This window comes from Trichoplusia ni, chromosome 12 (genome assembly GCF_003590095.1).
Source record: "Trichoplusia ni isolate ovarian cell line Hi5 chromosome 12, tn1, whole genome shotgun sequence".
Classification (NCBI taxonomy): Eukaryota; Metazoa; Arthropoda; class Insecta; order Lepidoptera; family Noctuidae; genus Trichoplusia; species Trichoplusia ni.
The window spans coordinates 7,883,505-7,902,010 of NC_039489.1; the positions used below are offsets into that span (position 1 = coordinate 7,883,505).

The following is an 18,506-nucleotide window of genomic DNA, read 5'->3' on the forward strand; positions in this document are numbered from 1 at the left end:
TTGGTCACTTTGAACATGTGTAGGTATTAGAAAAACACTTATCATGAATTGGAATCAAACTTATGATTTACTGGCTGGCAAAAACTTCCACTGCACCACTCGGATTATCGAAGATGTATATTGCTGCCGAAATATAAATCTACATGATCCTTTTATTGTGATGTTTATCCTGATTCTGAACCTAACTGCTTGTTTGTAAATGTTATATTCTTTTCATTTGTAGCTTAATCATTCGTATCTCAGCTGATATTGATGGGTCTAGATAGGCATTAATCTAGCAAATACTGGTAATCGAAAATAACCTGACTGCAAGTACTCAAAATTGAATCATCATTAAAAAAAATAACAAATGTTTCTGTAAATAACAAACAGTAGCACAAAACAATTATAAATATGAATATTCAGTGAAAAAGGATCAAATACGCGACACTAGGCATTAACAATTCATTGCAGGGTTAGTGTAGCCAGAATTAATAGCTGCATTTAATTCAATACTTCGCTCGAAAATTGTTATAATTATAATGAGACTGGGCCCCAATTCTGCTATTTACAACGGCCGATGAATGAATGAAATTTTGCTTAAAATTACAATTTTCGTATTCTCTTAAGCACTTTTTTACACAATAATTGTAAAGTCAGTACGGGACGGCACAATCTAGATCAAAACAATTAACTTCCAATTATTGTATTGTCAAAATGCTTAAGAGAATAGGATTAATTTTAAATTTAATCCAATTGCCATTCATTCATTGGCCATTGTACATAGCAGAATCGGGGCTCTGTCGTGACAATGTTTTAGTTATTTTAACATGTTACAAAATAACAGATGGTACTGATATATTTGACAACAAAGGGTTTATTGAAATTGATGTGTAATAAATCATTTTTATTATACCTGATAATAATATTGTTTTTTGATACATCATATTATATGAGATAAATAATACCAATTTAATTTGATGATAAAAGCACACCAATAATATTTACATAATATTTGTAATTGATTAAATGAAAACCAACAAAATGAATTGATGAATTGAAAATCTTAGCATAAAGTATTTATCTATACTAATATATAAAGCTGAAGAGTTTGTTTGTTTGTTTGTTTGAACGCGCTAATCTCAGGAAATACTGGACCAAATTGAAAAAATATTTTTGTGTTGAATAGACCATTCATCGAGGAAGGCTTTAGGCTATAAACCATCACGCTGCGACTAATAGGAGCGAAGATAGGTACAATGGAAAATGTGAAAAGGTATAAATCATAACTTATATCTTCTACCCACGGGAACGAAGTCGCGGGCAACAGCTAGTATAAAGGTAAATGAATACCGGTAAACTAGAAAAGGGGCTGTCATAATATTTGCAACTCCATACATTTATATTTTGTACTACAAGTAGTGTTCAACATAGAATGCACCTTATACCGAAAACATTTCGGTTGATTATAGTAACCCACTCTTACCGCTGACGACCACGCAAGTAAAAGTATCTAGAAGCTCATTCTCTACACATTAAAACCGCTGAGTAAACAAACAATGAGATGACAGTAACGAAACTTAAAGATAAAGATGAATATTAAATTTCGACAACATTGCAGTTATTCTGAGCAAGTACATACCATCTGTTAACATGTACGTTTATTATGGACCCAATAAAGTGAGTGAGTATTTTTACGAATAGCCATTATCAAAATGTAGGTACTACGGAAGATAGAGATTCTTATATGGATGGAGATTTTATACATCCAGTTGATATCTTAGGTCTCATTCCTGCTGGGCCAGCGGGATTGTCCGAAAGGGTTTCCGCGGCCTCGGTAAGCAAAAGGGCAGAGGAAACATGAGCGGGTTTTAGTCGGTAAAAGTCTGACACTTCTTTTCGCTAAACTCAAAGTGGGAGAATCATTTGATTATTTCCCAACCGAAAACAAGTGAACCGAAAAAAAGTGGAATCCCTCTCTACACTATGAGCGACATCGTGTTTCTTTCTAAACTCCAGCAGTCAGGCACAAACTTAGTAGTAGCATACCAATTCAATATTTCGCAATCTGTGAAAACGTATATATCACGAAATGTGCCCAGTACTGCATAAACATACTATGGTATTGACATCCTCGCTGTGACACAGACTAGTAGTTGCCATCTAAACGAAAATGTAACAACCTGTTTAAAGAAATGCATCAGACAACCTTAGCTAAAGACCTTCACATAACGATTTGTCATCGATAGAGATGACAATAAAACAAATCGTTCCAAATGACATTCCTACATACCGAAATATCGTTAGTTGTACGCGAAGGAATTTAAAGGAGGCATCCTAAATCTTTGCCAACCTTACTTAGATACTAAAGACTCCTTCGGTTAGTATATTGGGGGGAGGGTGGTTTAGTTAATCGAAGACTTCAGTTGGAATTGTAATAATAGATTGATAATTAGAACGCATTAATTGTATCCGGTGACTAGGACTTATAAAATTATTAGAAAAAGTGCGAAAAACTGATGTAATTTTGTTTTGATCGCATCCATTGAATTTGCGACATTATGGGGTACAAGTTCTGTATAAACGTATATAGCGATATCCATAACCTAAAATAGTTTTTAACATATAAATCAGTACAATGTAAAATTGCAATAGAAATGAAAAAAAAAATTGTTACGTACCAAAACTGACCCAAGTTATTACATCCTTGATTTTCATGCCGTACAAAATGAACCTTAAGGTAAGCACATAAGAACCGTATCTATATTTCGTTGTAAGTTACCATTGATATCTAGTCGACAGTAAAATCTCGATATTCACTTAACTAAATTGTATATTTATGAGGAAAAACACAATGTTTTAAGTTTAAACATAGCTGGGAAACTGGTTTAGTCACACACGGGCATTCTCAGTCGTGCCGCGTGGGTGAAAATAATAGACCAAGCCGACTTGACATTTCGAAATAACGCCCAGACTCAGATATTCATGGTATCAACGCAATTTAATAAAACAATATGAGTTTATAACAACAGTAATGGGGTATATCTCGCTTTTGTTTGCCTCTATCTTTGAGTCATGGACGATGAAAGTGGCTACCAGTTTTAGACAAACTTATCGCTTGTCGGTTTGAGATTAATCTTTTCCATTAATAGAACTTGTCTTTGGTGTTTCGTAAACTATTCATCTGCTTATAACGTTCGAGTATATCGTGGACAACGCCACTGATAATGGAGTATAAATAAATTTAAAATCAAAAGTCAACATAAAATATAATTTATGCTCTTTTTAGACCGACATATTTGATTTTTACATAAATAAAGATTCCTGCCAATCCTTCATTGATTCGGAAATATTTTTTGAATTGCTAAAATCCACTTTTCTGAAAACGAAAAAATAATTCAAAAATTTAAAGGTAATTTGGATTTATGTAAAAGGGCACAAATTGATATCATTTAAATACATAGTACTATGTTATAGTCTGTGGTATAAGTCCTAATATTGAATATCCTATTCAAATATATTCTAAGGAATAATGACTCTGGAGGTTTTTGTTATCACGTGCGTTAGTCTAAAGGTTTCAGTTTACAAGTGGGTGTTAATAATTTGAAGATTTAGCTTATTGTAGGCGACGCGTCTCTGTCGCGGCCTACGTACATCCCATATTAATATTGCGTTATTTGCTGTCTGGCTGTAATTATTTATTGCTTAAGGGACTTAGTTTTCAGATAATATTACAAAATAATGTATGTATTTTACATATCCTATTATACTGATCTGATGAGATTCTTCATTGTGTTTTTACAGTTTGAAAATGTTTTGAAAACTTCATAACACTAAGATAAAAGTCATTTATGAGGCAGTTGCATTTTTTAAGGTTATAGGGATCATCGTCATTGCATTTATGACCAAGTTGATGATTGCAATACAGCGTTTGTAGAATTAGGACTACCCTTTTCTAATCACAAAATATTTTTTTCTCGTCATATTGACAAGCTCTCTAAGATAACTGTAAGTTCCATATATAACTTATCATTTGAATCAATTACTGGAAGAAGTTGAATCCTGAAAGAAGCGTAAAATACTTTTACTACAAAGTAGGCAAAACTTTACCTCCAGAAAGCCTAATTCGCGGAATAAATGGACTTTCCTAACAGATATATCATTAAGTATAACTAGTACGGACCAAGTAAGTTATCAGATTAGGCTATTGTTGAACCTTCTTCAGTGAAAGCTAAGGATGGAGGTTGTTTAGTCATGCTCAATTCTAATCATGGAAGCGTTATTAGGATTCCCTACCTTCCCTGACGACCCCATTAGGGCTCATGCCTGCCGGGGCAGTGTTGTTTTCCGAAAGGGTTAATGCAGCCCCGGTATACGAAGGGCAAAGGAAGGAAGGTGGGTGAGTTTTAGTTAGTAGGAGTCTGACACTCCTTTCTGCTCAACCCGAAAAGAGAAACGAGTCATTTGGTGTTTACCAATCCGCTGTCTGATTGTCAGTAGGATGTATCTTCTAAACCGTGTTAGCTAAACGGTCGAATTTCTAACTGGTGATGCAATTATTGCAATACTGCTGTCGCTACAACAAAAAAAAAAAATAGAATCGACAAAAATAAAAAATCTAAGTAACGTAGTTACTAAGGTCATAATTATTTTGGGTGGCTAAGTATTATTTTGAGTACAATTTGGGGATACACTGGGAGGAACTGTTTTTTTTTGTCGTCCTATCTATACGAAAGCCTCAGTTTCGCAAGTCCTTGTGCTTGACCTGTTATTTTTAACCCACCGTGTTCCACCAAAACACATTGTATACCAAAACATAAACCTTTATCGTTAAACCTTTGTTTCACACTCAACCAATGTTGTTCCGTATCAAAGTTTGCGTTCACAAGCGAACAATCTTCATAATATATCAAAGTCCAAGTTCCGAGTTCAGTTAGCTTGAAGTTTGTCAACCTATACATAATTGTATACGGTTTACGAGCTTTGTATACTGTGTATACATTGTATATCAATGTTTGTGAAGTTGTGAGGCGTATTAGTCGTGTTGAGAGGTTGTATGAGTGTGTGACGTATCATTTATGTGATTGGAAGTTTGTTGGCTGTCTAGGTGTGTGTCTAGGTCTTGGGAATGTTTTGTCGCCATCTGATCCGCTGGAGTCCGCTAACTTGTTTAGTGTGGAGTGCTTGATGACAATTAATAAGTTTCAGTTGTGTTTTGAGGTGCCCTACTAATTTTCTATTTTTTTATAGAGTACGTGCGATGCCACAGTTGAGATTATTTGTATAAATAGGTAAATCTTTGCTATCTTTTTTTAAATAATTCTCTGTCTTACAAGCATTTTGACCACTATTTACGTAAACCAACTATTAGCTATATAATGTTTTTGAAGAGGATTGTCTTTAACAGTGGGGCGTTTAAAGGCTGGTATTATTTACCGGCTAATCTTTCAAATTATCGTAAGAACACTCGAATCACAGAGGCATTGACAGGAGCACCTGTTAAATCCAATGAATACTTATTACTGATAGAGGTATTAATATGTTCAAATCAATCTTTCAACCAACTATCGAGGTCCACAGCTGGACATGGGTGAAACATGTTTGTGCGCAGTGCGTGATGAATTGCTATGCATTGCACACGCACTGATCAAACGTGGCATGCTTAGTCACCACAAAGATTCTCCCAGCTAATTTTGTCGGTAAGAATTGTCCTGCCTTACGAAAACCAAAGATCGCACATGTCTTTCCACTTACAAAGAAAAGTTCAGGTTACTCCAAAAAAGTTTTCCACTAACAAAAGAAGTCACACGAAATCATGATAAATCACTATATACACAATAGACACATCACCATAACATTATCTTATTAACGTAACTTAAACGTAACTTGCAAAACACCAATATTTTACCAACACACCGCATTATAATGGAGTTTCATTACACTATATCTGTTGTTGCTAATAATTAACGACGCGATTATCCGCAAAAGCTTTTAAGCATGAACACCATTATTCTGGTAGCTCATACATGCACATATTGTTATGTCATAGAGTAGGGTGGAGCAGAGATTACTTATGTGGAGGCTTTTTAAGTTTGTTACGAAAAAAGAAATTGAAAATTGTTGTTTAAAATAGTACTGTTATGTTCATCGGATAATAGGGATCATGACTAGGTATTATAATTAAAAATAGTTTTGGTTGACAGAACCTAAAAAACTAAAAAAAATATAAGAAAATACGTATTTTCGCCTTGATCTAAACAATCGATCTTGTCTTTATTATTATTTATTTACTTTCCATAGCATCTTTTATCTTTTCTTCAAATTATTATGTGGCGGTCCCCACAGTTGTGAATGAACTGTTTTAGTAATAAACCACTCAGTCTTCTTCAGAAGACAAAACCTGAAAAAAGCAAAGGCTGAAGTCTACCTCTATACCATATCTCAAAGAACTTTACCTAAAAAAAACCCGTATGTAATAAACAATAGCTTTAAAACAAACCTTTCATAACCAACATTCCTTAACGCTCAAACCCCCAAAAAGTTCAACACGAATCAATACAGTCTCACAAAGTGAAATGTTGCAACTGTTTAAAGCTAAAACATGCCACTTAACAAGATAACAAAATAATTAAAGTGCATCTAATTTGTTTACCATAAGTGCTTGCAGCTACAGCAGAGCACGCGCCATTACCATCATAAACAGCCGGAGTTATCTTGCAGCATCCAATCAACGCTGACCCAGGGGACGCAAAAATATTATAATAGCGAACCTATTGAACATAGTGTTGACACGTTCTGCTGCACGACACCGGGATTCAACCCGGGATTTCATTTACGAAAAATGACATGAATAATTTGATCGTACGGCGCCGGCGTTTAAAGGATATTTCGAGAATCAGCGACATCGAATCTTGCACGCTTGTAATTCTCAATTTTGCGTTACAGTTCTAGGGAATGTCATTTTAAACTTTAATAACGGGTTAATTTCACGGATTTTTTTTTTGGTCTGACCGTTTAAAAAATGCAGTGTGCCTGTTAAACCCAAAATAAACTAAGAAAAAAAATTATGAACGGAAATAATCTTATATTTCTTCCTAAACCAGAAATTCTTATGCTGACTCAACCAGAGAAATCTCTAAGTGATTGGCTGCTCGCATCTATTGCACCCAGGTTTGACCTCTTTGTTATTTGGTAAAAAAAAATATTTCAAAATATCATTTAAATATACGTAGAAATTAATAGTGAGGTGAAATGATTTGTATCATCCCGGGATTGCCAACTGCACATACAATATTGAAATGTAAAATCAAAAGCAGGTGTAAATATAAGTATTCATTGTTTAAAAACTTGTGTAACTTCAACGAAAAGAGCCGGTTTCTGTTCATTGAGGAGATAGCGGTTGTGACAATGTATTAATTACGTATACATAGGTTTATTCTGCATCTTTTGAAACTGCATGAATCATTCGCGCGCGATCGCTGAACTTGTTGAGATTGTAGGACAAATTATTTTTAATTCTTGCTTGATATTCGATCAGGCTGTAAATAAAATAGTCTTTTTTGAAGAGGAATAAATAACATAGTTGTAAGACTGAGAATTATAGATGCAGTAGTGCAGTAACTGTCTATTTTAAGGCGTTGTCTGTGGCTGATTTGATTTTTTAGCCTATTTTTACGGAACCCTCAGTGTCGCGACCCTAACTCACACTTAACCTGTTTCTATATGGGTAAATGTATCAAGTTCACCAACGCTTTAAAATAGTTCGAATTGCAAAACAATTACCAAGTTCACATTCAATTTTCTATCGATTTCGAACTACACTGAATGTTGTCCACATTTACATCCATATTTGAATATCACTGCAAGTAAAACTTCCCCTGTTAAAAGTGCGAAAACAGCACTTGAATCCCGGGCTCGGAGTCCCGCGGTGGCCCACTCTAGTCACCGGCTGCAGGTCTATTGTTCGCTCGAACCGGGACATGAGCAAAAACAATGGTTTATGTATGTGAGTATAACGTCCTATGACCACGGAGACGCTTTGTTCATTATTGTAACTTTGTTGGTCAGTTTCATAGCTTTTTCTATACTTATTATAGAGTTTTCTATCGATATTGCTTTGATGGATTTCGTTTCGTGATATTCAAGTTATTCTGAGTTTTATTATGCTTACGGGATATTCGGGGCTTCCCATTTAGTGATTTCGTCATTATTTTTTTCGTTATTATTAAGTAAAGATAATTTATTATTATCAAACGTCTTATCAATTTTTGTATTTTTTCCTACTTGTCATAACTGAGTGATTCATTTTAAAGAATCACATGATTTAAAATATTGTGTATTGGTTATTTTGTAATAACAGATAATTGTGTACATAACAGGTATAACATAAGCTTAAATGTGTCTTGAAATTTCTGGGATCTGTCTTCTTTTATCTTTTCGGTTTTATAATTGAATCTGCTTTGAATCATTGGGTAATTTGTGAATTTACATTCAATTCTTATCTCAACTTTTCTCATTTTATATTGAGGTCAGCTTCTACTCACAATCAGTGATTACCGAATTTTAGATAAATCTTCTGCCTCTTTCACCTCCACAATTTATTTTACTAGTAGCCCTTCAATATCATTACTACTCATCATCACCATCCTAGCCGTTAACCAACTATGTCGGCTTCCAGTCTGATCAAATGCAGCACTTAGTACCAGTGTTTTACAAAGAGCGATAGCCTATCTGACCTCCTCAACCCAGTAACTTGGGCAAAACGATACCCCTAAGTAAGACTGGTTGACAGAATTCTCGCTTCTAACTACCTGTAACGGCTGTCAAACCCACAAATGTACAACAACAGATGTTCACCCATCTACAAGCTGACCGTATCGACCACCTTGTGCACTTAGCCATGAGCACCTGCGAGCCTCAATTATCATTACTACCATTCTTCTTTTAGTCGATATAGCTTCACGTGTTACATCTTAAATCATCTTTTCTATAATCGGCCTTGATAATTAACACCTGTACGTGTGATTTATGCAGATTCACGCACCCACAGTGCCAACACGAGGCATCTTCGCCATGTGGGTGTTACACGCTATTCGTGTGAAGTACATACTTCATTGGTCTTTTGAAACCAAATTTGTACTTAATGTACCTGGTTTTTTTTAGGTTAGGTATATGGAAGGCAAATGTCAGATATCTTCGTGAGTGATAGCTAGTAGTGTGTAGTATCTTTAAGAATTGTCTGAACTCCCTCAAAAATATGGTGCAGTATTGGATTTTGTTTTTACATTGTTTACGATTTTTTCATATAATAAGGACAAAAGTTGATATTGCTTATAGATAAGTAGTTTTCTGAAAAAGTTTTCTGAAGGCTATAATTATATGGAATAATCATGTTTAATACCTGTGCGTCAGGACGATATTCTGCTGTTTGACATTAATTGACTAGCTAATAAGGTAACCTCCTTACATTATTAGAATCCTAGAATATCCCACTGCTGGTTAAAGTCCTTCCACCCTTTCTTCCACTCTCTCTCACGAGCCTCAACTGAGCAGTTCGTAAAAACAAATCTAGCTCATCCCACCATATCCTTCTGGGTCAGCCTTGAAGACATCGGTTTTGTGTAAAACCTCCTTTAATTATTCTAATTCTAGAACCGTTCTTCTTAATACAAACACGTATACATACTAACATACACATAACACCTACAAACGTTATTCATATGTATATCATACGATGTGTAGAGACCGGTCTGTTTTAATGTCGTCGTACATACAAGCATGAATGAAACTAGCGTAGGATATGAATAGCTAATTCTATGGTAATATGATGGTGAAGTCCACCATGACTTGTTAACTGTCGAGTGGGTGCTTAACGAAGTACTGTGGCCTTGGATTCAATAATAAATAGTATTGAGAACATCGCTAAACGTTATAATAACTTTGGTTACCTAGAATTTAGGCAATGAGATACCCTTAATTTATAATCTATCATTAGGTTTTCGAAGCTGATACAAATGTTTATTTGTTTCAATTTGTAAATGCACGACTTCCTCATTAAATAATTTATCTATGTATCGCTTGGAGTTTAATAACTATTAAAGGCTATTTACGATGACAAGCATTAGAACATTAGAACAAGGATTTGTGGATAGTACAAACCCGCGAAACCACTCAACTAACTAAATCTACAGCCTTGACAAGATCATTTCTTTAAACGCTAATTTGAACTGTCAAATGCATTGAAGTTACATTGAAAGTGACTTTGTCACTTGACTTGTAAGAATCAATCGATTCCATATATTTCAGCATGTGGGAATTATTATTGCTAAATCAATACATTCGTTAGTAAAAGCACAATAGGTATATGAATTTACTGTCTCCATACATTCCGCGTCACCTACGGCGGTCAGATCAACAAAATAAATCTTCTAATTTACTTCACAATGGAAACAATTTGTGTAGACGAAGGAATGTCGTTCACATCCCACATAACGCGAATTCAACAGTTAGTGGTCTAGCTGTGATTGGCCTATTGTTGGCCAAGGCGACCACAGACAAGCCGTGGCCATGCCAAGGTGCTGTTGCTGGCTTTCACATAGCGTCGCGTAGGCGTGATTAGGCGTTACTTCGAGAATTTGATTTGGGCTCTGATTAAGAAACTTTCTGGTCTATTTTTAATCAGGTTGATTGATTGCCTGTCAAGTGTCTGTGTTAAGATATTTTGTTTTATGTTTAACGTTTTTTCCGTGGGTTGCAGTACTTGATTGCACTTCGACACCTACGGTTGTTTCGAGTTTAAAATTTGTGATGTAGACCGTGACATTACGGCATTGCGGTTGATTTACTCGGGCAACCATTAACTTAAATATTCACACCAATGATACGTCATCAGTTTCCTTTGTGTACAAAAAAAAGACATACAAGCACAATCTCGGAATACTGATATGATGATGGTTCAAGATCCAAAGATCCTTTTAAATGGAAAGACGTAATTTAAATTAAGTTCCGTAACAAATCTCTTATACTAATCGATCTGTATTATACTTGAAGAGTAAAGTAACACGTTACGACAGCTACTGCAAGAATAACGACTTTACATTGAACATTCATCGAATACCAAAGGATTACTCCTAAATCCATTCAATAATCTTCAATATCATAAATATTCTCTCGATTATTTCGATTAGCATCACCTCTTAACTCACGTTGTTCGTGGGCGGGGGCTCGGTCACTTGTGTCAAAGATTTCCTCGCGATGTGACCGACTGGTGACGTCATACGGAAGTCTGCGCCATTCTATTTGTTTGATTAATTGTGATGGGTGTGAAGACTGTGAACACAGATTATTGAATTATTTCTTTTTTGCTAAGAATCCTTAAGGACGTAATTTGTGAGCTGTCATCATTTCATAGTAAAGGTTGCGTTACTGTCTTTTTTATATGTAACTCGCTTTTCGCCCGCGTCGAAGTCGGTTATATCGCGTTTCCAAGAGAACTCTTCAAAAGTTCGGGATAAAAACTATCCTATGTTCTTTCTCAAGGTCAACTCTGTTTCAATACCAAACTTCATTAAAAACAGTTCAGTGGTTTAGACGTGAAATCGTAACAGACAGACAGAGTTACTTCGCATTTATAATATTAAGTAGGGATTAGTTTTCACGTGTCTGTCCATATGTCTGTCCGTCTGTCTATGGCATCATAGTTTCCGAAGAGATTGAACAATTTCAATTTAGTTTGTTTTGTATTAAAGCTGAATTATTTTAGTATGTTCTTATCAATCATACAACACAAGTACAGTTACAATCGGGATTATTTTATTTATAGTTTCATCTTTTTCTTGTAGCTATAGTTTTGTTTATAGAAACGTCTATCTTCATTGGAGTCGGATGAATATTTTCTTAAATGATCTTTCGGAACTCCACAATTTATTCACAGTATTTTGCGGGAGGTTTGAAAGACAGACATACAGATATGACATTTGAAATACCGTCATATTTACAAATTGTTTTGTCGATTCTAAATTATTATAAAAGGATGTGCAAACCTCCAATTCTAAGGCATTGTTTCTATACAAATTCTAAGTAAATGATGTCATCGTTAAGTTATCTTTATAAATTAATATTGTTAACACATTATATTTAAAACTGAGGTGCGTCTCATTGCATATCAAGGATACTAAATACAAACATTAACAATATAATTCATAGTCATAGGAGAGACATTTTACAAGTTTTATTTTGTTAAAGTGACAATTTATAAGAGAAAACATCATCATCGGCCTAGCCTTTTCCCAACTATGTTGGGGTCGGCTACCAGTCCAACCGGTTTCAGCTAAGTACCAGTGTTTTACAAGGAGCGACTGCATATCTGACCTCCTCAACCCAGTTACCTGGGCAACACGATACCCCTTGGTTAGACTGGCTATCAGACTTTTTCAGCTTCTGACTATCTGTAACGACTGTCAAAGATGTAGGAATAACAGCTGGGACCCACAATTTAACGTGCCTTCCGAAACAAGGAGGTACTCGTTATGACAAAGATGGTCACCCATCCACGGACCAACCGCGTCAAGCATAGCTTAACCTGTGATCGAATCACTTATGCGGTTATAGCTTAGCCACGAGCTCCTCAAAAGAAAGAACATCTCATCAATAAAAATTAACACCTTTGACTTATTAAATAGAAACTATGTGGATTTTTTTTATCGCTGTTGAATTAGCTATAGTTTTTGTTCTTTTTTAATAATACAAATTATTTGTTATATGTATAGACCCAGCAGCATTGTGCGATTTCGTAAAGAAATCTACCGGTCACCTTTTAAAGTACAAAGTCGAACTAAGGCAATAAGTTGCGGGGTTTCACAAACAATTCAGTCAAAATACAATTTGTGGATCACACATACTTTTCCAACGCTTGGTTCGAACCTGGTACAAATCGCAACAGTGGTTTTGGCATGTTTACCTTCAACACTCAGCTGACGGTTCAGTCATATAACTAACTATTCATGAGCAAAAATCCTTTAACAAAGTGATTGAAAAAAGTTTTACCGAAAGCTTCTATCTCATAAAGAAACACTAGAATTCAGCAGATTAACCCCTGTTGGATTAATCGGAAAATATCGTTCTAATAGTCGTGAATGGTAAGCCTACAATTGTTCCCCCTAGGCCTATTGCAAGGATTTCTTTTAGCACTCTATTTGTTAGGTAATACTAATGTATTTGGTTGTTGTAACATCGTACTTTATTGAGACGTATAACCCTTGAGGTTTTTTCAGTGATACTGATAATATAAATGCGAAAGTAGCACTGTCTGTCTTTCGCTTTCACGACAGTAAATTTTGCTACGCATGTAGTCTAGCGCCTGAGGAAGGACATAGGCTACTTTTTAACTGGAAAAAAGAGTTGTAAGTAGTGGTAATGGGGGTCAAAGTTTATATGTCATTTTTTATATCATTTTTTTGGGATGGACTACGGCTTTGAAATTTGGCTTAAATGTTGTCTAATCATGGTATTTTGATTTTAAGTAGGGAATTGGGGGGCGTAATGGGATTGGGGTCATGGCTACATTTTACGATAGCCACCACGCGTTACAAACTGAAGTCCATGCGGACGGAGTTGCGGGCAACAGCTAGTTCAAGAAATAGATTCAAAAAGTTACGTGCCATAAATTGAAGTGTATTAAAATACTTTAAGCGTCTTAGATTTAATTCCAATAAGAAATCGATTACGTAACATATTCAAAAATAAATTTAAATATTCTCACGCTACTTCACATACAATAAACATTATAAACGCCATTAAGAACCTACAGTTACGACCAGTTTTAATCCGAACATAATTTACGAGCATATATTTACTCAACATAATTAATAACCAATACACAAAGTATTAATTGAAGTTGAGTGACCGCCAACGGTTATGTAACTTAAAGACTAACGTGACAGCGATGTAGCTATCGACAATTTTATTTGTCTAAAGAGAAATGGCGTGTTGGTGATTAGGAATGGTGATACACCGTGTTCTGGCAAAGAACGGTCGTATTGTTTTTTTTTGCATGGATATTAATCTCTTCTATTTTTTTAATAGTAAGAAAATGACCAAAAGCTCATCGGCTGAGTTTACTAATGATATTTTGCATTAATTACTACCTAACCGAAGAATATGATAAAAATTATAGAAATGCTTTATGTCAAACTTTATTAAGCCTTTTAAATATAATGCCAAAAGAAGTAAGTATTACTTATCAGCTGATGCCAATTGACATGGTATTCTCAACATCTTTTCTTTTAATTGACCTACTTTCAGAAATAATGTAAAAAAAATTAGGACAAGGATCGATTTGAAGTCATTTCAACAAACAAACCGTTAGCTATAATAACAAATACTTAAACAACCACTACATAATGCCTTTCTCTGCACCAAAAGAGATTTAACAAACGCTGTTTGTAGTAGAATAATCTGTAGTTATTATCACAGCTTGAGGTCTCTGATACAATTAGTACATGCGCCCACGTACCACGAGCGCGAATTAATACGTGTAAATTCGTAGTTAAGTGGTATTTAGATTGTGAACAGAGAGGGACCGGCGATATGCATTGTGATTCTGAAATAGATGAGTGAACTAGATGAATGAATGGAGGTTTAATAGGATTGTTGGGTATAATGCCTTGTGTCCTGTTTGCTTGATAACATCAACAGTGATATAAAACATTGTTTTCAAGGGTGTAGGAGTATTGTGGTACTTGCGAAGTGTTGTTTGTTTATAAAATTGTTCGACTGCGACACTCAGGCTCCCAAGATACAAGCTTAGTGTGGGGACCACTGTTGATGAATGTTATAAAATTGTAACTGTAAAACAATAAATTATTCTTATTCTCATTCTTATTAATTTATTGGTGGTTAGATATTAATTTGTAGTCAAAAAAAATTTCGTTATTTAAGTAGTATATTATTTTGTATACGTATGTATGAATTGGTTATTGAAAATGGAAACAATATCTGGGTTAATAAAATAAATGACTTTTGCTGTAATAAAAAAATATATTATAGAAAAGTTTGAATGGCCATTACCTATAGACAGTATTCACTCGGACCTAGTGGGAAGAAATAAACCGGTTTAGAAGATACTAGCAGTTATTTTTGTATTTATTTTGGTTAAATTAAGTAATTCAGTCCGTCCCTGGTAATAATGGTTATATATTAATGTATTCCAATGATTATTTTGTGTATAACTAAATACGCTGTTTAGTAATTAGGACTTACTGTGTACCTAATTTATTTTGTAGCAGAATTATGTGTATTACATGCAAATAAGTAGGTTTAATATTATAAAAAAATATAGTATACATTTGAATGGAAAAACCTCTTTTTCGAAGTTCGTGAAAAAGGATCTGGGTTTGATTTTCGGTCAGTATTTATGAGTTCGCGTTCTATAATCTTTCTAGACTTTTGTCACCCTTTAGAGTTCATATTGAGTAGCATTCGTTTTAGATAAAGCGATTGTCTCTCTGATCTCTTTTACCGAGTTACCCGGGCAACATGATACCCTTTACTAAGACTTTCTAGCATCTGACTACCTGTAACGACTGTCAACGACGTCCCAATAACAGCCGGAGACGCACGATTTAGTGTGCCTTTCAAAACACGAAGAAACTCGTCAAGGAAGATGGTCATCGACGACTGACCGGGTCGAGCGTTGCTTAACTTGTGTTTTGATCGCGTCCGCGTAATTATAACTTAGCCAAGAGCTTTACACTTATACCATCAAATCTATATTTACCTTTAATTATGACTCTGTTAATAGGAACATCTATGTAATTAGATATACATCGACCGCTAAGTGCTCAGAGCATGCAGTTTCTTGGTTTCTAACACGCAATGTAAATACTACATCCATTTGTTAATTAAAGTTTAGCGTTTACTTGTACTCATTATTACGATTATTCCAATGTGAGTAACCTGAATTAAGCAAGTGCGTATATCTCTGCTATTTACAACGGCCGATGAATGAATGAAATTTGGCTTAAAATGTCAATTTTCGTATTTTCTTTAGCATTTTTCTACACAATAATTGTAAATTCAGTACGGGACGGTATACTCAAGATCAATACAATTAAGTTCCAATTATTGTATTCTCAAAATGATTAAGAGAATAGGTTTAATTTCAAAGTTAATCCAATTGCCATTCATTCATCCGCCACTGTAAAATAGCAGAATCGGGGCCCCGAATCTGAGTGACTTTGTGCATGACTTGAATGTTTAAGAAAACCCCCCAACACCACGATTAAATCCAAAGGTTGTAGTTGTCGGAAAAAATCCAAAACAAAATATATATCGAGAATAAGTCTTTAATACCCACCTATATAGAATGTGTAAATATGTAAAACTATGAGGGCATACTTCCGCTGTGTGCAAGAACTGTAGGCGGGTGACGTCAGCGAGACGAAACGCGGTGAAAACTTGCATATCTCATTAAAATACGAGAACATATCAATGAATGGAATGTTCGATAATGTTGTATGGATTATTCGGTACTCGGTACCGTCAGTAAAGGAGAGTACGAGGAGTATCTTGTCAGGTGGTAGTGTATCAAGCCAAGTTCAAGTATTATAAGGTACTCGTAAGACTAAGTGTTAGTCATTTCCCGAGGTAGGTACCTAGGTGACCTGTTTCGAGATCTATTCTGAATTTGTTTCGTTTATATCTTCTTAGGCTAGTCAGAAGGAATATGTGAAGTGATGATATATACGTATTTTACTTACAGAATGAATTACTTTAATTGCATTTCGTTGACAAAACACACTTTTTATTCTAAAAATTCTTAAGGTTCTAGGTACGCAATTTTAAAAGCTTTGTAGATCGATTTTTGACTTTCTCCTTCGTACTGCTCTCACATATGTACCTCAGGAAGTGACTAATACGTGCACACTACAACCTAATTAATATATATATATGTAATGGTAAATTCCTTTTAAACCTTTGTAATACTATTACCTAAAAACTTGGCTTATAGTTTATAAATCTTTATGTTCGACGATTATTAAATTTTAGTTAAAAACATTCGCTGCTGACCGTTCAAATATTAACCTGTTTCTAAAAGATGCACCTTGCAGAGTTACAGTTAGGTTATTAGCTTTTGATTAGTTTATTTTAATAATTATTTGGGAATATCAAATATCTCGGATTCGAAAATTGAGATGACGACTGATAGTAGCGAAATGATATGTTAATGTAAAGTAGGTATTCTCTTGAAGTATGATTGTCGCTGCTGTGGAAGCGAGAAGTGCTCTATACAGAAAAGAGTTGCATCTCACTCTAACGATGGTAAGAATTGTAGTTAGAATTTCGTAGATGGTTGGCCCTTTAAACTGTCTGACCTAGTTTTTGTTGATTAATGATAAGAACATAATCAAAATCCTTTCCTTTTCCCAACTATGTTGTGGTCGGGATGCAGCTGAGTACAATTGTTTTTCAAGGAGCGACTGCCTATCTGACCTCCTCAACCCAGTTACCTAGGCAACACGAGACCCATTTGTAAGACTGGTTGTCAGATAACTTATTAATATTCTTTAGAATGGCTTATCAAATCTTTTTTTTTTTTCCTACAGCTATTTAAGATTTCCAAACTTTTTCATCATTAAACTTCTAATAAAACTTACATCAAATTTAGCAATGTGATAACGCATTAATTTGCAGTAACTACAAATTAAGTCTTTTAAACATTGCTTCTATCTGAGAATATGTACAGAATGACATACCTGACATTTATAGGTATAAATTCTGTCCCTATATGTCTAGAATCCCAAAACGGTACAAAGCATTCCTTGGTCCTATGTTAAGACTAGCCCGCGCTGGCGGTATTGCGTTTTTAAGGTGCATTTGGAGCAAACGAACTCAGAACAAGAACACGCATTCTTCTAAACATTCCTTAGTCGGTCGAATTTATTAAATGTTTTAGAACAGGAACGAATTGTGCACTACACAGTATTGATGAATCTTTTGCCTATAGCAATTAGGGTGATATTCCTTTGAATGTAAAGCAAAATATTCCAATGTTGTATAGTTTTTGTTTTTTTGTGTCTCTATTTGTAGATCGTACGTGATACATTCGAAATTTAAAACAGTTTTATTCAGCCATATCTGACGTTTAATTTTAGAGTAATTGTTTTTTTTCGCCAGTGCAATATTAGGGCTGTGCGTAAAAGTATTTTTAAATTATATTTTACTTTTTACGTTACCTTTACAGTCTATAAAAATAAACTTATGATCGTGACTTGAATTACAATGTTTCGGTCAAACGTAATCCGCCTCATTGGAAAAAGTTTTCCGTGCAAATATTCTTCAATAATTTTATCCTCGAAATCCAGATTAAAAAACAAGCCGCAGCTGTGATCTGACTTATAAAAAAAGATTTCGTTGCTTGAATATTAAAATACTACGACGGATACATAAGTTGGAATAATATTTTGTTTTAGCATTATTTATATCTTACAAAAGTGATTGGTTTTGGTCTATTTCCTTATCAAGCAAAT

General features: G+C 34.7%; 1 protein-coding gene across 1 annotated transcript in view; it reads left to right on the plus strand.

Moving 5' to 3' along the window:
• The window catches only part of LOC113499265, a 102,117-nt gene that overhangs the window by 2,064 nt on the left and 81,547 nt on the right, over positions 1 to 18,506 (plus strand). The gene's annotated exons all lie outside the window — the stretch shown is intronic.